This window comes from Triturus cristatus, chromosome 12, assembly GCF_964204655.1.
Source record: "Triturus cristatus chromosome 12, aTriCri1.1, whole genome shotgun sequence".
In the NCBI taxonomy this organism is placed as follows: domain Eukaryota; kingdom Metazoa; phylum Chordata; class Amphibia; order Caudata; family Salamandridae; genus Triturus; species Triturus cristatus.
Window position 1 is genome coordinate 816,196,350 of NC_140595.1, and position 23,784 is coordinate 816,220,133.

The window sequence follows — 23,784 nt, forward strand, 5'->3', positions numbered from 1 at the left end:
TCAGTAGCATTGGCCAAGAATAGACACACAACTAGACACACCATTATTCCACTGCAACTCACGCACAGGTCTCCTCACCCGATGCGCAGCCCTATACATTTCTCTACTTTGGGTGCCTGAATCTGTTAGTCATCTATTGGTCCCTTAGTCTGTGCCCCCCCGCCTCCCCCCCCCCTCCACGATCCCTGAATATCCTGTATTGCAGGCCATGAGTCAGAGAACCATGCACATCCTTTGTGTCTGGAGGCTTCTGTTCACCCTCAAGAACCAGAGGTCTCCCCCTATTGGTTGTCAGCCAGAGGTCTCCCCTATTGGTTGTCAGCCAGAGGTCTCCCCCTATTGGTTGTCAGCCAGAGGTCTCCCTCTTTTGGTTGTCAGCCAGAGGTCTCCCTCTTTTGGTTGTCAGCCAGAGGTCTCCCTCTTTTGGTCGTCAGCCAGAGGTCTCCCTCTTTTGGTCGTCAGCCAGAGGTCTCCCTCTTTTGGTCGTCAGCCAGAGGTCTCCCTCTTTTAGTTGTCAGCCAGAGGTCTCCCTCTTATGGTCGTCAGCCAGAGGTCTCCCTCTTTTGGTCGTCAGCCAGAGGTCTCCCTCTTTTGGTTGTCAGCCAGAGGTCTCCCTCTTTTGGTTGTCAGCCAGAGGTCTCCCTCTTTTGGTTGTCAGCCAGAGGTCTCCCTCTTTTGGTTGTCAGCCAGAGGTCTCCCTCTTTTGGTTGTCAGCCAGAGGTCTCCCTCTTTTGGTCGTCAGCCAGAGGTCTCCCTCTTTTGGTCGTCAGCCAGAGGTCTCCCTCTTTTGGTTGTCAGCCAGAGGTCTCCCTCTTTTGGTCGTCAGCCAGAGGTCTCCCTCTTTTGGTTGTCAGCCAGAGGTCTCCCTCTTTTGGTTGTCAGCCAGAGGTCTCCCTCTTTTGGTTGTCAGCCAGAGGTCTCCCTCTTTTGGTTGTCACTCAGGAGCCTCTCTGCAAGCGATGTCTTTGGGGATTGCATGCAGCTTCATGCTTGATGTCTTTTGTGTTGTGGGTCGAGACTTGATTTGAATCTGGAAAAGCTGCAGGAATTCACTCCGAATGCCTTTCTTTCTCTCTGTCTCTACACCCCTTTTCTTACTTGCTGTGTACACTTCTCTCGTTATCCCTATCATTTTTTGCCCATCTCTCTCGTTCTTCCTTTTTCTCTCATACTTTACTTCTATTCCTCTCCTTAGTGTGTGTCATTCTAACTATGTCCTTCGCGCAGTCTCTCACATTTCCCCTCTCTCTTTTCCTATCTTTACCTCTGTCTACAAATCCCCCCTCTCTCTCCCACTCCTGACTCCCCTGTGGGCTCTTACTTTAGTTATTTGTATATCTCTCATACGCTTATTCCCCGTTTATTTTGTATCCCCCCTTGAAGTTTCATTTCACTTTTCTGTATTGCAAGCCTTCCCTTTTTCTCCTGTCTTGCTCTCTCCCGTCAGTCTCTTTCACATCTGCCCCTTGAACTTCATTTTTACTATACCTAATATTCTTATGTGTCTCCTTTATTGCTTTGCTGCAGACAGTAACGGAAAGCCCTACTGTCCTGGAAGAAAGATTGAACCGAAGGAGAATCCACAGGTGGGATCTCCTTTTTACCATTCCACGCCTTTGATTAAGGAACCTCCACTGGTGGATTGTAATCTACATTTAGCCCTACCTCCTGGAGTGACAACAACCTCTAAACTAAGCCCTAGACGGAGGGAGAGAGTTAGGATAGTGTATGTGAATAGTAACCATCCTTCCTTTCTTCTCGACCAGGACACCCTCTTCTGCCTTCCTCTCCATCATTTCCTTTGTCATTCACTTTTTGTTTTATTTTTTATAGCGCACATTCTACTTAAAGGTATCGGAGCGCTTTACGTGAACACATTTATTGTTTGTAGGCATGGGGAGATAAGGCAATTTGCCTAGAATCAAAGGCTGTTGAGCCAACGCAGAGACTCAAACCTGGTTTCCAAGTCAGCAGCTTTGGCTGATACCCCACATCTTCTACCTCCTTCCTGTCTCCCTCTTCTGCACTTTCACTTTCCAGCTTTCGATCTTTAACAATGTCTGCCCTTCTCTCCACTATCTTCAATCACTTCTCCCTCATCTCTCCCCCCTCACTCCCTCCATCCCTCTGCATCTCTACCTCTCTTGCCCTCTCCCCTCTACCTTTCCTTTCTTCCTCACTTGATTTTCTTTTCCTCTTCACATATGTTTGTCATTCTTCTCCACTCTGCTGTCTCACTTCAACTTTTGTGTCTCTCCACATTGCTCTCCTCGCTCAATCCATTTTGTTACTGTCCTGCCATGTCTATTCTCCCTTCCCTTTGTGGCCCAGAGTGAATGTTTTTCACAGTAATCTTTAAAAAACATCTTGTTTTGTTTTGTCAAAAATATTTCTCCATTTGCTCATTTAGGTTGTTTGCACTATTTTTTATTTTCGTTCAGTGGTGAACAGGAGTCCCCTCACAGTTTTTAAGATGACAAGGTGGGAGCGGGCACCTGTGGCTCACCTGTCTGCTGCTGGAGACAAAGGAGGCGCCTCTTGGATGGCCATCACACATAATCTGTCTCCCTGCACAGCCCCCTTACCCCACCCCCAGGTAACATTGGTGCTTGCTGTGAAGCTCAAAAAGAGCACAGCCACTCCCAGTGGCCTCACTGTCAGGCTGAGACACCCTGGACAGGAGGACCACCCCCCCCCCCCACACACACATGCTGTGCCTGCTCAGTTTGGCTCATTGTCTACTGCACAAGACGACCGGCCATTCTCTGGACTTGGTTATAGTGAGCTCCGATCTTCGCTCTAAGGTTACAGCAGCTTTTAAGCTCAAGCGACAGCAGGCAAGCTGGCCCAGGAAAAGATGGTTTTATATGCAGCTGAAAAAGACGGCCAACCAGCTGGCCTTTGCCTCAGGCCCTCGGGCAATGGCTGATTGCCCGCTTGCAATCCACCGCTGCCATGTGACCATGTGAGGAGACATAAAACCGTGAGTCACACTCGGCACAAACTGCGATGGCAGGCCGGCAACATCTAATATAGACACACAGTATTCTCAGCATGTAAATAAATGCAGCTGACAACTCTGAGCACATACACAAATGCAGCTGACAACTCTGAGCGCATACACAAATGCAGCACACTACACTGAGCACATACACAAATACAGTATAGTATGCTGAGCGCATATACAAATGCAGTACACTACGCCGAGCACATACACAAATACAGTATAGTATGCTGAGCGCATATACAAATGCAGCACACTACGCCGAGCACATACACAAATACAGTATAGTATGCTGAGCGCATACACAAATGCAGCACACTACGCTGAGCACATACACAAATACAGTATAGTATGCTGAGCGCATATACAAATGCAGCACACTACGCTGAGCACATACACAAATACTGTATAGTATGCTGAGCGCATACACAAATGCAGCACACTATGCTGAGCACATACACAAATACAGTATAGTATGCTGAGCGCATACACAAATGCAGCACACTAAGCTGAGCACATACATAAATACAGCATAGTATGCTGAGCGCATACACAAATGCAGCACACTATGCTGAGCACATACACAAATACAGTATAGTATGCTGAGCGCATATACAAATGCAGTACACTACGCTGAGCACATACACAAATACAGTATAGTATGCTGAGCGCATATACAAATGCAGCACACTATGCTGAGCACATACACAAATACAGTATAGTATGCTGAGCGCATATACAAATGCAGTACACTACGCTGAGCACATACACAAATACAGTATAGTATGCTGAGCGCATATACAAATGCAGCACACGACACTGAGCACATACACAAATACAGTATAGTATGCTGAGCGCATATACAAATGCAGCACACTACACTGAGCACATACACAAATACAGTATAGTATGCTGAGCGCATATACAAATGCAGCACACTATGCTGAGCACATACACAAATACAGTATAGTATGCTGAGCGCATATACAAATGCAGTACACTACGCCGAGCACATACACAAATACAGTATAGTATGCTGAGCGCATACACAAATGCAGCACACTACGCTGAGCACATACACAAATACAGTATAGTATGCTGAGCGCATATACAAATGCAAAACACTATGCTGAGCACATACACAAATACAGTATAGTATGCTGAGAGCATATACAAATGCAGCACACTACGCCGAGCACATACACAAATACAGTATAGTATGCTGAGCGCATACACAAATGCAGCACACTACGCTGAGCACATACACAAATACAGTATAGTATGCTGAGCGCATATACAAATGCAAAACACTATGCTGAGCACATACACAAATACAGTATAGTATGCTGAGAGCATATACAAATGCAGCACACTACGCTGAGCACATACACAAATACAGTATAGTATGCTGAGCGCATACACAAATGCAGCACACTATGCTGAGCACATACACAAATACAGTATAGTATGCTGAGCGCATACACAAATGCAGCACACTAAGCTGAGCACATACATAAATACAGCATAGTATGCTGAGCGCATACACAAATGCAGCACACTATGCTGAGCACATACACAAATACAGTATAGTATGCTGAGCGCATATACAAATGCAGTACACTACGCTGAGCACATACACAAATACAGTATAGTATGCTGAGCGCATATACAAATGCAGCACACTATGCTGAGCACATACACAAATACAGTATAGTATGCTGAGCGCATATACAAATGCAGTACACTACGCTGAGCACATACACAAATACAGTATAGTATGCTGAGCGCATATACAAATGCAGCACACGACACTGAGCACATACACAAATACAGTATAGTATGCTGAGCGCATATACAAATGCAGCACACTACGCTGAGCACATACACAAATACAGTATAGTATGCTGAGCGCATATACAAATGCAGCACACTATGCTGAGCACATACACAAATACAGTATAGTATGCTGAGCGCATATACAAATGCAGTACACTACGCCGAGCACATACACAAATACAGTATAGTATGCTGAGCGCATACACAAATGCAGCACACTACGCTGAGCACATACACAAATACAGTATAGTATGCTGAGCGCATATACAAATGCAAAACACTATGCTGAGCACATACACAAATACAGTATAGTATGCTGAGAGCATATACAAATGCAGCACACTACGCTGAGCACATACACAAATACAGTATAGTATGCTGAGCGCATACACAAATGCAGCACACTATGCTGAGCACATACACAAATACAGTATAGTATGCTGAGCGCATACACAAATGCAGCACACTAAGCTGAGCACATACATAAATACAGCATAGTATGCTGAGCGCATACACAAATGCAGCACACTATGCTGAGCACATACACAAATACAGTATAGTATGCTGAGCGCATATACAAATGCAGTACACTACGCTGAGCACATACACAAATACAGTATAGTATGCTGAGCGCATATACAAATGCAGCACACTATGCTGAGCACATACACAAATACAGTATAGTATGCTGAGCGCATATACAAATGCAGTACACTACGCTGAGCACATACACAAATACAGTATAGTATGCTGAGCGCATATACAAATGCAGCACACGACACTGAGCACATACACAAATACAGTATAGTATGCTGAGCGCATATACAAATGCAGCACACTATGCTGAGCACATACACAAATACAGTATAGTATGCTGAGAGCATATACAAATGCAGCACACTACGCTGAGCACATACACAAATACAGTATAGTATGCTGAGCGCATACACAAATGCAGCACACTATGCTGAGCACATACACAAATACAGTATAGTATGCTGAGCGCATACACAAATGCAGCACACTAAGCTGAGCACATACATAAATACAGCATAGTATGCTGAGCGCATACACAAATGCAGCACACTATGCTGAGCACATACACAAATACAGTATAGTATGCTGAGCTCATATACAAATGCAGTACACTACGCTGAGCACATACACAAATACAGTATAGTATGCTGAGCGCATACACAAATGCAGTACACGACACTGAGCTCATACACAAATACAGTATAGTATGCTGAGCGCATATACAAATGCAGCACACTACGCTGAGCTCATACACAAATACAGTATAGTATGCTGAGCGCATACACAAATGCAGCACACTACGCTGAGCACATACACAAAAACAGTATAGTATGCTGAGCGCATACACAAATGCAGCACACTACGCTGAGCACATACACAAATACAGTATAGTATGCTGAGCACATACACAAATGCAGCACACTACACTGAGCACATATACAAATACAGTATAGTATGCTGAGCGCATATACAAATGCAGTTCACTACGCTGAGCACATACACAAATACAGTATAGTATGCTGAGCGCATACACAAATGCAACACACTACACTAAGCTCATACACAAATGCAGCACACTACTCTGAGCACATACACAAATGCAGTATAGTGTGCTGAGCGCATATACAAATGCAGCACACTACGCTGAGCACATACACAAATACAGTATAGTATGCTGAGCGCATATAGAAATGCAGCTCACTATGCTGAGCTCATACACAAATACAGTATAGTATTCTGAGCGCATATACAAATGCAGCACACTAATCTGAGCACATACACAAATACAGTATAGTATGCTGAGCGCATACACAAATGCAGCACACTAAGCTGAGCACATACATAAATACAGCATAGTATGCTGAGCGCATATACAAATGCAGCACACTATGCTGAGCACATACACAAATACAGTATAGTATGCTGAGCGCATATACAAATGCAGCACACTATGCTGAGCACATACACAAATACAGTATAGTATGCTGAGCGCATACACAAATGCAGCACACTACGCTGAGCACATACACAAATACAGCATAGTATGCTGAGCGCATACACAAATGCAGTACATGACACTGAGCTCATACACAAATACAGTATAGTATGCTGAGCGCATATACAAATGCAGCACACTATGCTGAGCACATACACAAATACAGTATAGTATGCTGAGCGCATATACAAATGCAGCACACTACGCTGAGCACATACACAAATACAGTATAGTATGCTGAGCGCATATACAAATGCAGCACACTACGCTGAGCACATACACAAATACAGTATAGTATGCTGAGCGCATATACAAATGCAGCACACTACTCTAAGCACATACACAAAAACAGTATAGTATGCTGAGCGCATATACAAATGCAGTACACTACGCTGAGCACATACACAAATACAGTATAGTATGCTGAGCGCATATACAAATGCAGTACACTACGCTGAGCACATACACAAATACAGTATAGTATGCTGAGCGCATATACAAATGCAGCACACTACGCTGAGCACATACACAAATACAGTATAGTATGCTGAGCGCATATACAAATGCAAAACACTATGCTGAGCAAATACACAAATACAGTATAGTATGCTGAGAGCATATACAAATGCAGCACACTACGCTGAGCACATACACGAATACAGTATAGTATGCTGAGCGCATATACAAATGCAGCACACTACGCTGAGCACATACACAAATACAGTATAGTATGCTGAGTGCATATACAAATGCAGCACACCATGCTGAGCTCATACACAAATACAGTATAGTATGCTGAGTGCATATACAAATGCAGCACACTATGCTGAGCACATACACAAATACAGTATAGTATGCTGAGCGCATATACAAATGCAGCACACTACGCTGAGCACATACACAAATACAGTATAGTATGCTGAGCGCATATAAAAATGCAGTGCACTACACTGAGCTCATACACAAATACAGTATAGTATGCTGAGCGCATATACAAATGCAGCACACTATGCTGAGCACATACACAAATACAGTATAGTATGCTGAGCGCATATACAAATGCAGTACACTACGCTGAGCACATACACAAATACAGTATAGTATGCTGAGCGCATATACAAATGCAGTACACTACGCTGAGCACATACACAAATACAGTATAGTATGCTGAGCGCATATACAAATGCAGCACACTACGCTGAGCACATACACAAATACAGTATAGTATGCTGAGCGCATATACAAATGCAGCACACTACGCTGAGCACATACACAAATACAGTATAGTATGCTGAGCGCATATACAAATGCAGCACACTACTCTAAGCACATACACAAAAACAGTATAGTATGCTGAGCGCATATACAAATGCAGTACACTACGCTGAGCACATACACAAATACAGTATAGTATGCTGAGCGCATATACAAATGCAGTACACTACGCTGAGCACATACACAAATACAGTATAGTATGCTGAGCGCATATACAAATGCAGCACACGACACTGAGCACATACACAAATACAGTATAGTATGCTGAGCGCATATACAAATGCAGCACACTATGCTGAGCACATACACAAATACAGTATAGTATGCTGAGCGCATATACAAATGCAGCACACTACGCTGAGCACATACACAAATACAGTATAGTATGCTGAGCGCATATACAAATGCAGCACACTACGCTGAGCACATACACAAATACAGTATAGTATGCTGAGCGCATATACAAATGCAGCACACTACTCTAAGCACATACACAAAAACAGTATAGTATGCTGAGCGCATATACAAATGCAGTACACTACGCTGAGCACATACACAAATACAGTATAGTATGCTGAGCGCATATACAAATGCAGTACACTACGCTGAGCACATACACAAATACAGTATAGTATGCTGAGCGCATATACAAATGCAGCACACGACACTGAGCACATACACAAATACAGTATAGTATGCTGAGCGCATATACAAATGCAGCACACTATGCTGAGCACATACACAAATACAGTATAGTATGCTGAGAGCATATACAAATGCAGCACACTACGCTGAGCACATACACAAATACAGTATAGTATGCTGAGCGCATACACAAATGCAGCACACTATGCTGAGCACATACACAAATACAGTATAGTATGCTGAGCGCATACACAAATGCAGCACACTAAGCTGAGCACATACATAAATACAGCATAGTATGCTGAGCGCATACACAAATGCAGCACACTATGCTGAGCACATACACAAATACAGTATAGTATGCTGAGCGCATATACAAATGCAGTACACTACGCTGAGCACATACACAAATACAGTATAGTATGCTGAGCGCATACACAAATGCAGTACACGACACTGAGCTCATACACAAATACAGTATAGTATGCTGAGCGCATATACAAATGCAGCACACTACGCTGAGCTCATACACAAATACAGTATAGTATGCTGAGCGCATACACAAATGCAGCACACTACGCTGAGCACATACACAAAAACAGTATAGTATGCTGAGCGCATACACAAATGCAGCACACTACGCTGAGCACATACACAAATACAGTATAGTATGCTGAGCACATACACAAATGCAGCACACTACACTGAGCACATATACAAATACAGTATAGTATGCTGAGCGCATATACAAATGCAGTTCACTACGCTGAGCACATACACAAATACAGTATAGTATGCTGAGCGCATACACAAATGCAACACACTACACTAAGCTCATACACAAATGCAGCACACTACTCTGAGCACATACACAAATGCAGTATAGTGTGCTGAGCGCATATACAAATGCAGCACACTACGCTGAGCACATACACAAATACAGTATAGTATGCTGAGCGCATATAGAAATGCAGCTCACTATGCTGAGCTCATACACAAATACAGTATAGTATTCTGAGCGCATATACAAATGCAGCACACTAATCTGAGCACATACACAAATACAGTATAGTATGCTGAGCGCATACACAAATGCAGCACACTAAGCTGAGCACATACATAAATACAGCATAGTATGCTGAGCGCATATACAAATGCAGCACACTATGCTGAGCACATACACAAATACAGTATAGTATGCTGAGCGCATATACAAATGCAGCACACTATGCTGAGCACATACACAAATACAGTATAGTATGCTGAGCGCATACACAAATGCAGCACACTACGCTGAGCACATACACAAATACAGCATAGTATGCTGAGCGCATACACAAATGCAGTACATGACACTGAGCTCATACACAAATACAGTATAGTATGCTGAGCGCATATACAAATGCAGCACACTATGCTGAGCACATACACAAATACAGTATAGTATGCTGAGCGCATATACAAATGCAGCACACTACGCTGAGCACATACACAAATACAGTATAGTATGCTGAGCGCATATACAAATGCAGCACACTACGCTGAGCACATACACAAATACAGTATAGTATGCTGAGCGCATATACAAATGCAGCACACTACTCTAAGCACATACACAAAAACAGTATAGTATGCTGAGCGCATATACAAATGCAGTACACTACGCTGAGCACATACACAAATACAGTATAGTATGCTGAGCGCATATACAAATGCAGTACACTACGCTGAGCACATACACAAATACAGTATAGTATGCTGAGCGCATATATAAATGCAGCACACTACGCTGAGCACATACACAAATACAGTATAGTATGCTGAGCGCATATACAAATGCAAAACACTATGCTGAGCACATACACAAATACAGTATAGTATGCTGAGAGCATATACAAATGCAGCACACTACGCTGAGCACATACACGAATACAGTATAGTATGCTGAGCGCATATACAAATGCAGCACACTACGCTGAGCACATACACAAATACAGTATAGTATGCTGAGTGCATATACAAATGCAGCACACCATGCTGAGCTCATACACAAATACAGTATAGTATGCTGAGTGCATATACAAATGCAGCACACTATGCTGAGCACATACACAAATACAGTATAGTATGCTGAGCGCATATACAAATGCAGCACACTACGCTGAGCACATACACAAATACAGTATAGTATGCTGAGCGCATATAAAAATGCAGTGCACTACACTGAGCTCATACACAAATACAGTATAGTATGCTGAGCGCATATACAAATGCAGCACACTATGCTGAGCACATACACAAATACAATATAGTATGCTGAGCGCATATACAAATGTAGCACACTACGCTGAGCACATACACAAATACAATATAGTAAGCTGAGCGCATACACAAATGCAGCTCACAACTCTGAGCTCATACACAAATACAGTATAGTATGCTGAGCGCACACAGATATGCAGCACACTACATTGAGCACATACACAAATACAATATAGTAAGCTGAGCGCATACACAAATGTAGCACACTATGCTGAGCTCATACACAAATACAGTATAGTATGCTGAGCGCATACACAAATGCAGTGCACTACTCTCAGCACATACACAAATACAGTATAGTATGCTGAGCGCATATACAAATGCAGTACACTACGCCGAGCACATACACAAATCCAGTATAGTATGCTGAGCGCATACACAAATGTAGCACACTACGCTGAGCACATACACAAATACAGTATAGTATGCTGAGCGCATACACAAATGCAGCACACAACTCTGAGCACATACACAAATACAGTATAGTATGCTGAGCACATATACAAATGCAGCACACGACACTGAGCACATACACAAATCCAGTATAGTATGCTGAGCACATATACAAATGCAGCACACAACTCTGAGCACATACACAAATCCAGTATAGTATGCTGAGCGCATACACAAATGTAGCACACTACGCTGAGCACATACACAAATACAGTATAGTATGCTGAGCGCATACACAAATGCAGCACACAACTCTGAGCACATACACAAATACAGTATAGTATGCTGAGCGCATACACAAATGCAGCACACTACGCTGAGCTCATACACAAATACAGTATAGTATGCTGAGCGCATATACAAATGCAGCACACTATGCTGTGCACATACACAAATACAGTATAGTATGCTGAGCGCATACACAAATGCAGTGCACTACTCTCAGCACATACACAAATACAGTATAGTATGCTGAGTGCATATACAAATGCAGCACACAACTCTGAGCACATACACAAATACAGTATAGTATGCTGAGCGCATATACAAATGCAGCACACAACTCTGAGCACATACACAAATACAGTATAGTATGCTGAGCGCATATACAAATGCAGTACACTACGCCGAGCACATACACAAATCCAGTATAGTATGCTGAGCGCATACACAAATGTAGCACACTACGCTGAGCACATACACAAATACAGTATAGTATGCGGAGCGCATACACAAATGCAGCACACTACGCTGAGCTCATACACAAATACAGTATAGTATGCTGAGCGCATATACAAATGCAGCACACTATGCTGAGCACATACACAAATACAATATAGTATGCTGAGCGCATATACAAATGTAGCACACTACGCTGAGCACATACACAAATACATTATAGTAAGCTGAGCGCATACACAAATGCAGCTCACAACTCTGAGCTCATACACAAATACAGTATAGTATGCTGAGCGCACACAGATATGCAGCACACTACATTGAGCACATACACAAATACAATATAGTAAGCTGAGCGCATACACAAATGTAGCACACTATGCTGAGCTCATACACAAATACAGTATAGTATGCTGAGCGCATATACAAATGCAGTGCACTACTCTCAGCACATACACAAATACAGTATAGTATGCTGAGCACATACACAAATGTAGCACACTATGCTGAGCTCATACACAAATACAGTATAGTATGCTGAGCACATACACAAATGTAGCACACTATGCTGAGCTCATACACAAATACAGTATAGTATGCTGAGCGCATACACAAATGCAGTGCACTACTCTCAGCACATACACAAATACAGTATAGTATGCTGAGCGCATATACAAATGCAGCACACTACGCTGAGCACATACACAAATACAGTATAGTATGCTGAGCGCATATACAAATGCAGTACACTACGCCGAGCACATACACAAATCCAGTATAGTATGCTGAGCGCATACACAAATGTAGCACACTACGCTGAGCACATACACAAATACAGTATAGTATGCTGAGCGCATACACAAATGCAGCACACAACTCTGAGCACATACACAAATACAGTCTAGTATGCTGAGCGCATATACAAATGCAGTACACTACGCCGAGCACATACACAAATACAGTATAGTATGCTGAGCACATATACAAATGCAGCACACGACACTGAGCACATACACAAATACAGTATAGTATGCTGAGCGCATACACAAATGCAGCACACAACTCTGAGCACATACACAAATACAGTATAGTATGCTGAGCGCATATACAAATGCAGTACACTACTCTGAGCACATACACAAATACAGCATAGTATGCTGAGCGCATACACAAATGCAGCACACTATGCTGAGCACATACACAAATACAGCATAGTATGCTGAGTGCATATACAAATGCAGCACACGACACTGAGCACATACACAAATACAGTATAGTATGCTGAGCGCATATACAAATGCAGCACACAACTCTGAGCACATACACAAATACAGTATAGTATGCTGAGCGCATATACAAATGCAGCACACTATGCTGAGCACATACACAAATACAGTATAGTATGCTGAGCACATATACAAATGCAGCACACTACTCTGAGCACATACACAAATACAGTATAGTATGCTGAGCACATATACAAATGCAGCACACGACACTGAGCACATACACAAATCCAGTATAGTATGCTGAGCGCATACACAAATGTAGTACACTACGCTGAGCACATACACAAATACAGTATAGTATGCTGAGCGCATACACAAATGCAGCACACAACTCTGAGCACATACACAAATACAGTATAGTATGCTGAGCGCATACACAAATGCAGCACACTACGCTGAGCACATACACAAATACATTATAGTATGCTGAGCGCATACACAAATGCAGCACACTATGCTGTGCACATACACAAATACAGTATAGTATGCTGAGCGCATACACAAATGCAGTGCACTACTCTCAGCACATACACAAATACAGTATAGTATGCTGAGCGCATATACAAATGCAGCACACAACTCTGAGCACATACACAAATACAGTATAGTACGCTGAGCGCATATACAAATGCAGCACACAACTCTGAGCACATACACAAATACAGTATAGTACGCTGAGCGCATACACAAATGCAGCACACTACGCCGAGCACATACACAAATCCAGTATAGTATGCTGAGCGCATACACAAATGCAGCACACTACGCTGAGCACATACACAAATACAGTATAGTACGCTGAGCGCATACACAAATGCAGCACACTACGCCGAGCACATACACAAATCCAGTATAGTATGCTGAGCGCATACACAAATGCAGCACACTACGCTGAGCACATACACAAATACAGTATAGTATGCTGAGCGCATACACAAATGCAGCACACTACGCTGAGCTCATACACAAATACAGTATAGTATGCTGAGCGCATATACAAATGCAGCACACTATGCTGTGCACATACACAAATGCAGTGCACTACTCTGAGCACATACATAACCAGCGCACCACTGTGAGCGCATACACAAACTCAGGACACTACTCTGATCGCTTTGTATGACGGTACAACAGAGGTAAAGACATCGTATGCCTTTACCTCACATTTTATTACCACGCATGATTTAACCACAAACATGCTTTAACAATGCATGCCATTACCACACATTGTTTTTATATATAAAAGCAATGTATTTGTGGGGGTAGACCCCCCACACCCCTCAACTTACCTTAAATGCGTGGTAAAGGCATGAGGTAAAAGCCTTGTTGTAAAGACTGTTTCCCCTCTGATGGCATACACAACTGCAGTGCACTACTATGAATGCATACACAGATGCAGAACTCTACCGCTGAGCGCATGCACAATGCAGCACACTACTGCTGAGCGCATACACAAACACCTTTCTCCTCCCCCCATGCCACCACCCTCTGCATCCACCTTCACCCCACGCAAATGCCCATGCATAAAATTAGCACTTGCCCAGGGCAGGTGGTAAACGTATGCATTAAACCCCACAGAAATGGGTTGTTAGTGTGGTTTTATGACTTGTAATCTAGTTCATCACAGTAATAACCCATTTCATGGGATGCAACTTGTAATTGGAGAGTACTGGCATAACAAACATTTTGCATGTAGCTTTAGGGAAGAGGTGTGGTGCCGCGGCCAGGGCGACTGACTCCGGAATCTAGGGATCACGGTTCGATCCCCGGCGCCGGTGGCAGATTAGCCCAGCACCATGTGACTCTGGGCAATAGCTTGCTTAGTCTTCCCGACGGGCCCCAGTGCCTAGAGACGCTTATGGGTGAGTGTTCGCGCTTTACAAATTTGTATATATATATATGTATATTTACAACCCCATCTCTGTCGTGCAATTCGTAATCAGGGCCCAAGTGTCACACCGGTGTCACATCCAACGGATCGGAGTGAGTAAGGAGACATGAAACAGCACCACAAAAAGAAGGTGCTTCTTGGCAGAAAGAGTGAGAGATGTGTGCTGCATTGCCCCCACACTGTAATAAGCAAAATATTCGCCTTTAAAATGAGTTTTTCAGCTTGAAAAGTGCTCTAATCACTTACATTGTATAATGGCACCATCTAGTGGTTGTTTGGAGTGGTGCTTTTGTGGGCGGTCCTACTGAAGCATCCCAATCAGTGCTTTAAATGGGCAGGTGCTATCAGGTACTCAGTACCTGCACTTCTTTAATCTGGTAGGGAGAGTACCTGCACCTATGCTCACAGCTGCATTGCATTTAATGGGAAAGCACTGGCATTTTTCAACCGCGAACAGGTACTTTGGGACAAGGAGTCCCAGCACTTCTAAATTTCCATTTCAAGCACCAACCCACTACCCCTGAACCATCTTCAGGTTCTTGGTAATGCCGGATACTCAAGACTGCACCTCTCTTTGGGTGCAAACCCGTAAAACTATTGTTACAGGTAAGTAACGTGGTTCTTTGGCAGCCACTCGGTTCACATAAGAAGGGTTGAAAGTACCAGGGAAGGGCCACCTTCTTGGATAACTCACAGGCCCTTCACTGCTCCTGCTGTTCATACCACACACACGTGTTCCACCACACCACATACTGTTTAGATTTCAGGATTTTGCTGCTTCATAAGTGAACCTTCTCTAACTCGTCGCTGCTCTGCCTCCTCCAATTACATTTTATAGTATGAATGCGGAAGCATTTACAACTTGCTTGGCAAACCATCCTCTCAAAAGAACTGCTTCCTCTATTTGTGGCCTATTTGTAACTTGCTGCCCCCTTGTGGTTCTATATATAAGTCATCCTGTTGTTTAGAATCCCTCCTTTTATTGTACCTTGATTGCCGTGCTCATGATGTTAAAATGCACTCTGGCTCTTTGTTGTACTTTTGCGCCCTTGCCACACCACGGAAATCTGCGCTCTGCTGTATATTATATTATATCCGTTCCACTCGTGGAATTTGGGCAATTTCGTGTTCCGCAGAGAATGCGGAATTGCCCAAAATTCCACGATCCACTGCTTCGCAGAATTTTTTGCTTGTTCACACTTTAAAAATGCTCGTTCACAAGATATTTCTCCCTGAGCACGCAAACAGCGTTCGCGAACATGAAAAAAGCATCGCGAGCGGAAGGAACAAGCAATTCCGTGTGTTCATTGAACTTTTGTGTGCTCGCGGAGATTTTTTACTGTTTCGTGGAGCTTTGCATAGCGTGACTATGCAAATTCCACCCACCCCTACTGTATACACACTCTGCTAGTAGAATTCTACATGTATATAGAGCTGCGACACTCATGAGATCCTGCTGGCGCTTTACAAAACTATGTGGTCCCTTTTCCGAATTAACACATCTACCACCCTGCTGCTTAGTTTTTTCTTTACTTTAAGTTCAGGCATTGTGCTACTCACAACTTTTTGATTTTACTACAGGGGCTTTTAGCCAGCCCTCTTCGTCCAATTGGTCTATTATTATGTCATTCACATTTTCTTCTGCACACTACAGCATACAGCACGGGGCAATGGGTCAGACCACTTCAGCCATTGACTAACTTCACTGTGAGTGACGGTATTCTGCCCTTCCTAAAAGCACACCTACACACAAAGTAGTTCCCTTCAGTGGCTGGACTACTATGGCAATGTAAGCTTTTTGAGACCAAAAATTATTTTTGCTTTTAGCAATCATTTTTTTAGATTGGCAACAGGCTGGGCAGCTTCCTCAATAATAAAGTGTGCAATAACCATGACAAAACAAAACATGCACTGACAAAGTCAAATGGTTGGCAGCCAAAACCAGCCCTATTGGTTTTGCCAATGCTCATTAGGTCTGGCAGTAGCCAAGACATTTTGATTCAACTTAAATTAAATATAAAATATACTTTCTTAGATGGGCTTTCCGCCAGCGCTCTTCGCTCCTTGGTCTGTTATTGCATCATTCACATTTTTCTTCTGTGCTCTACGGCATTGGGCGAGGAGTCCGCACAGTTCAACCATTGGCTAACTTCATTGTGAGTGATGTCATATTGCCCTATCACAAGCAGCACATTCACAAAAAAGTAGTTCCTTTCGCTGCGAGACTACTACTACAGCAATGGATGCCTTTTGAGGCCAAAAATATTTCTACTTTTAGACAATTTTCTTTTGTCGATTGTTGAGAGCCAGCAGCACCTCAACAATCAAATTTTACAAAAACCATGACAAATAAAAAACAAGCACTGACGAAGCCAAATGGCTGGCAGCAAATGTTAGATCTCCTGGCTTTGCCAGTGCTTCTTTGACTTATGCATCCTTTTTTATCGGCAAGACTATTTTTTCATCCAGAAATATAATCTGCTTTTCTTTTCCCAGTTTTTCGCCAGGGTCACCTCAACTCTGACCTCCGAACCTCCTCCTCTTGGTCAGATTGTATTCACGTCAAGATTGTAATCCTGTCTGTGTAACTATTAAGGCAATCACTGCTGTTCAACTGCTCCTGTGGTGGCTTTGTTTGTTGTCTGGCAAAGGTTCTAGAAGACAGAATAATGTAATCACCTCAACAGCTTCATCACTTCCTCTGCTGTTAAAGAATGTGATGTCAGGTACAGATAAGCATTGGCAATGTCAATACTTCATGCCTTTAAAGGTCAGGCTTCTTTGCAATGACAGGAAAAAGAATACATCCAAAATGGCTGCCAGTAGGTCACAGTGCATGCCCGCACATGCATGGGTGGCCATATAGAATGGAAAACTAATACATCCATGCACAGGTGGCCATATAGAATGGAAAAAGAATACATACAAAATGGCTGCCAGTAGGTCACAGTGCATGCCCGCACATGCATGGATGACCATATTAGTATGGAAAAGGAATACATTCAAAATGGTTGCCAGTACGTCACGGCGCATACCTGCCATATTAGAATGTTTCTAATAAAGAAAAAACATTACAAGTGTGCACGTGTGAGCATAAGTTGTGACACACCTACAGCCATTTTGCCATTTTTTTTTACAGTTTATTTACTATTCCGAGGTGCCTGACCACCATTTCAGAACTGTAAAAACAATTTTAAAAAATAATAAAAAGTAAAGCCGAAGGGGAGGTGCTACAAGCAATAACAAGCTTTAAACTAAGCAGCCTAGAAGCAGTGTGAGGTGCTTGAAAGAATGAATTATGACGATATATTTACAATAATTTGAGAAACAACAATGAAGCACGGAGAAGGGTGGAAAGGGACAGGGAACAACGAATGGGCAGGGGAGGGGAGGGCCAGCAGGTGGTGGCGAAAATACAGAGAAAGAGGAGAAAGCAGAACACCCCTATTGAGCGCTAAAATGAAATAAAAAGAATAGACCCTGATGTCAGCAATAAAAAGACGCAACTTATTCAATTAAAAAGATGGTACAGAAGAAATGCTCAAGGGGCAGGACAAACACAAGAATAGGAAGGAAAACCAATGAATCACGAGCATCTGAGATAGGCAGTAAATCTATCCAATCAGGACCCAAAGCCCGTTCTACGCATTACTATACTGCAGACAGTGGGTCTTCTACAACAAAGCTAAAGCGGTCTCCAGGCTAGACCTAAATATGTTTTTACTTCCCTGTAACAGATTGAGACAACTTTTAAAAGTCACCTGATGTTGGGCCTGGAATGTCCCCTGAATGATGGACAGCTGTGACCTGTGCTTAATTTGTGCACATATTTATGATAGTCTACCACATGGTGGCGCTGTCAGATCCTTTTTGTTATTTTTTTAAATAATAGATGAGCAAAGTGTTCAATAATTCAATCAATATACAATTACAAAAACAGTAATACCAGGGTTCTCAACTCATTCTTACAGCTTTGGGTCACCTAGGGCAGCCCGAATTATCACATTTGTAGGACTGTAATGGTAAGCAGATGTTGTCTGCACTGGTATTTGGGAGCCCTGGCAGGGACCGTGGGTGGTGCAAACTGCAGTGGCATCCTGATAAATATCTTTGGCCAAAGCACTTATTATTTGACAAAATGTGCTAAATGCAAGTATCTGGTATCATGTAATGCAAGTATCTGGTATCATGTAAGGCAAGTATCTGGTATCATTGTTTCAATATTTTTGGCCCCAGTCTCACGCTAATCTAGTGTGCAAAGGCACAGGTAGGCCTGCTCTTGAGTTAAGAGTGTCTTGTACATCTCCTGGACTTAGTGGAACACACCAAGTGGGCCACCCGCAGTGACATGAGGACTACTGTCCTCATCATGGGTTCACACGTGTACTGCTGTGGTGGCAGGTGATTATATTATGACAAAGAGGCGTAACTCGTGTAATTCTGTGCAGCATAATCACTTGAAATAACTATCAATTCTGCAAGATTATGCTTGAATTACACGAGAAGAGGAATTTTGCGTATAGCACTACTTCTTAGCCCCAAAATGCCCTCTCGCTTCCAAAATGGACGAGATTATGCATTTTGCTCTCAGAAATAGCACTAAATGCAACAGAATAAATAAATAGTTAACGGATGCTTGCGCTTGCTAAATGTGCTCTTGGGGTAAGATTTCCCCCCAACTTACTGCGAGTAGTTAGCGCTGGTATCTTATAGCAATATGCACCCTCCGGTCCAAATGGATGCGAAGATACATTTTGCGCCGAGAAACTGCTCTAAATGCAGCAGAACACGAATAACGAGCGCCCACTCAAGCTCGCTAAATGTGATCTCGCTGTAGCACTTTTTCCCCCAAATTACTCTTTATTACGAGAGCATGAGTAGTTGCGAAATTATGGGTAATTCCACATCAAAAAGTAACATGGAATTCCCTAAATTATTCCGATTACTCTGCCGCAATTGAAATTCTGCAGAGGCCTACTTTTTACGCGAGTCATGTGAATGGGAGCCTACAAGCTCATTCACTTAAACTTCATCTGCTGACGGTGAGCCCAGAATCCAAGTGCAGTCACACTGCGAGTCTGAGTGTGCGCATGTATGCCGGTGAAGTTTGGTGTGCATTGTAGGAGGGCCTGAGTTAACCAGAGCCGCCAACCCCGGGACCTGGGGTTTGAGTTTCTGCGTTGGTGCAACGTCCTGTGATTCTGGGCAAATCACTTAACCTAATATTAGACAGGCCAACTCTTTGATGAACTTTAGGCACAGCTTGAAAACCTGGCTATATCTCCTGATCTCCTAATCCTGCATTTATTGGCCGACCTCGGCTTCTCTCGTGGTCTGCATGTGGCTACCTGACCGGTTAAAAGTTTCTTCCACCATCTCAGTCTAGCGCCAGGATACCCGTTGGGTGACAGTAGCGCTCTACAAGAATAAAATACAAATACAAGCTGGAGATGAGGGTACCTTACCAGACAGTTTAGTGTATTGCGGACATTCCTTACAATAAATTGAGGGAACCAGACGACGAAGCGAGGGGAGAGGATACAGGCTTCCACTTGGAACGTCGGTTAGGGCCTTCCCCACAGGGAGGCTGCTGATAGTCTTCCTAACACTACTCTTTGATGGATGTCAGAGGTGAGAGGTCAGGCTGCAGATTCTGTGTCAGGGTGTGAAGGGCCACTTTGAAAGGGAGCAGCCAATGGCAGAAGCTGCCACTCCTGCCACCACCCTCTGAAAACTTACCACACACCCTGCAGCCTCACCTGAGCAGGACTGACTCAACACATGTGCTTTGTTCTGTGCATCTTTGGAGAACCCGCCCGCCCACGGGAGGCTCATCGGGCCTTAACGCCGCCAGTAAGAAGGAACGGGTGAAAAAACATATATGGGCTATTTATTACTAAGAAATGACAGTGCGCTAAGAACCAGGAGGGAGTGTTGCACCTGATATAGAGACTAGGCTATCAGTGCCCCAAAGAGAGGAGGGAGAAAGGGGTGAATATCAAAAAGGGGTGTGACCTTGAAGCATATGAGACGTGCACTCAAGTTTTGTGTTTTTAACGCACTACTGCCGTGCGCAGTATTGTGCCTTTAGGTAAAAAACAGTAATACAACTTTAAATACAACTTTAAATCTCAATATAGTACCTTCCATACACATGCACACCCTTTCTATGTAGTTATGTATCTATATATTTATTACTTTACTCCTACTGAAGAAGAAAGAAAAAAAAAGCTCGACTCGTTCCAATGCACTACTCTAAGCCTATACCTCTCTCAGTATATCCTCTACCTCCGCTTTCTGACTCATCCCAGACCCCATTCTACTACAATGATCTCCGAAATAACCCTTTCTAGACGCTTCCCTCCTTTATTTCTCCTAGGCTCACCCCAAACCTAATTGTACTACTATGATCTCCCAAACGACCATTTTTAAATTCTTCCATCGTGTTTCCTTTCTTTGGCGCATCCCAAACCTCGCCTTACTACTCTGATCATCAAAATAACTCTTTCTAGACTCTTCCCTCTGCTGTCCCTCCATTATCCTATTCAATCCAACTAACAGACGTGCACGTCCACTACTCAAACTAACTCAGATATCTCTATACTAATCCTCAACCTATCCTTTTTGGTTTGTGGAGTGGCATGTTAATTGCCGAAAAGCGCTTTGATGCCTAGTCAGGGGTAGTAAGCGCTATATGAATACAATTACAATTGTCTTTTTCAACAGATTCTAACTGCGCTGTACAATGATCTTATTGCGATGCTGGGTCTAGTATTGAGGGTGAGCCTCTGTACCCCGACACTAACCTCCAAGAGAAGCAAGTGACTGCTCACCATCCCTACCAGTGAAAGCCAAACGCTAAAAGGCCAAGTAGGACGGACCCCAGGACACTAGAGGCAAATGACGCCAGCACCGACCCAGCAGTGGCCCGGCTATGCCCCCCCCTCCCGCCCCCCCGAACGGAGTCGGACACATGTGGTGTGTTATACCACCATCTAGTGGTTGGGCTCGAAATCCTATCATGTTTTTGGCATCACTGATAGGCGTGGTCAGGGTGAAACCCTATGGCAAGGGGAAATTCCCCACAAACATGTCAGCTATTGTTTTGCAAATGCCTGTATGTGCTTTAAAAAAATGTGGCTGCTTCGCGGACTTGGACTGGTGGCGAAAACCAGACAGTGCAGCGATGCGAGTATCTTGCTCCTTGCCTTCTGAAAATGCAGAAGAAAATTCCTCTTTACGAGCCAGTCGTACAAGTATGGGTGGACATGAGCGGTCTGCTTCATAAGGAATCCACAGAAGGAATGGACTGCTGAGGCCAGCAGGCATGGACTCCACCCCTAATGAGGTAGAGGCAGATGTCCTCTCTCCAGAGGCATAGATGGACTCATGATGGAAGTATACGCCATTGGACATTGAGTATTTGACCTGTAAGGTGTGACTTTGTGCCAAATAAGGCTCGGAAGATGGACTCTGGAATTTTGTATACATAATGTCTAGCCTTACAATAGGACATTCATTGCTGTTTGATGCACATAACCACTTTTTAAACTAAGTGCACAATGGACGATTGACAGCCCTTTAACAGCATTGATTATGCAGCTTGGATGATGTTAGCATGTCATGTAACTCTGCCCTGAGGTAGGCTCTGGTGAGGCGAAACGCATTGGCTGCATTTGTGCTTTTTGAAGAAGGAAACGATTAAAGGACAGATGCTACCAAAAAGGTATCCACTAGTCTGATTTTGGCTGTTTCTTGTATAAACTTCCTTGGTGTACACTTTACTTTCTGTTGCCTCTCGCTTATGTGTTTAAGAATGCACCAATGGAGTCCCTAATAAAGTACGCATGGCTGGCCTCCTGACAAAGGCCTCCTGATGGAGGTGGACATTGGTGGCCGCTCAAGAGACGTATGCCTGTACAACCTCCCTTGTGTCCCAGTACCCACTTATTTAACTTGATGTTGGATCACCGTTGATGGAACAATGGTCTATCCACCACTGGAGACGTGCAGTCAGAGGACAAGAGGATTGGTGGAAGGCCAAACATAAACTTCTTTGAGGCAACAGAGAATTCAGCCACTGGATACGTCGTCGCCGGCCATAGCTCAGTACTCCTGCGTCCCTAGTTTCAACACCACTCATGAATTGACTGCATCTCTTTATTTAATCTCGCACGAAGTATTGTTTGCCCAACAAAAGTCATGTTTCATACCACTCCCTGTACTTCATGGTCAAACGCCCAAATTCTCAATCGGGAAACTCTTCGAAACCCACCTCATAGTGAACCACAACTTGATGCATTCCGTACATCAATGGCCGCTTTCAGGAGAGATTTATAGGGTTTGGTACCAAGCTTTT

The 23,784-nt window shown here is 43.5% G+C and overlaps 1 protein-coding gene across 2 annotated transcripts in view; it reads right to left on the bottom strand.

Moving 5' to 3' along the window:
- LOC146782966 (phospholipid scramblase 2-like) overlaps window positions 1-23,784 on the bottom strand; it is a 221,511-nt gene that overhangs the window by 22,994 nt on the left and 174,733 nt on the right. The gene's annotated exons all lie outside the window — the stretch shown is intronic.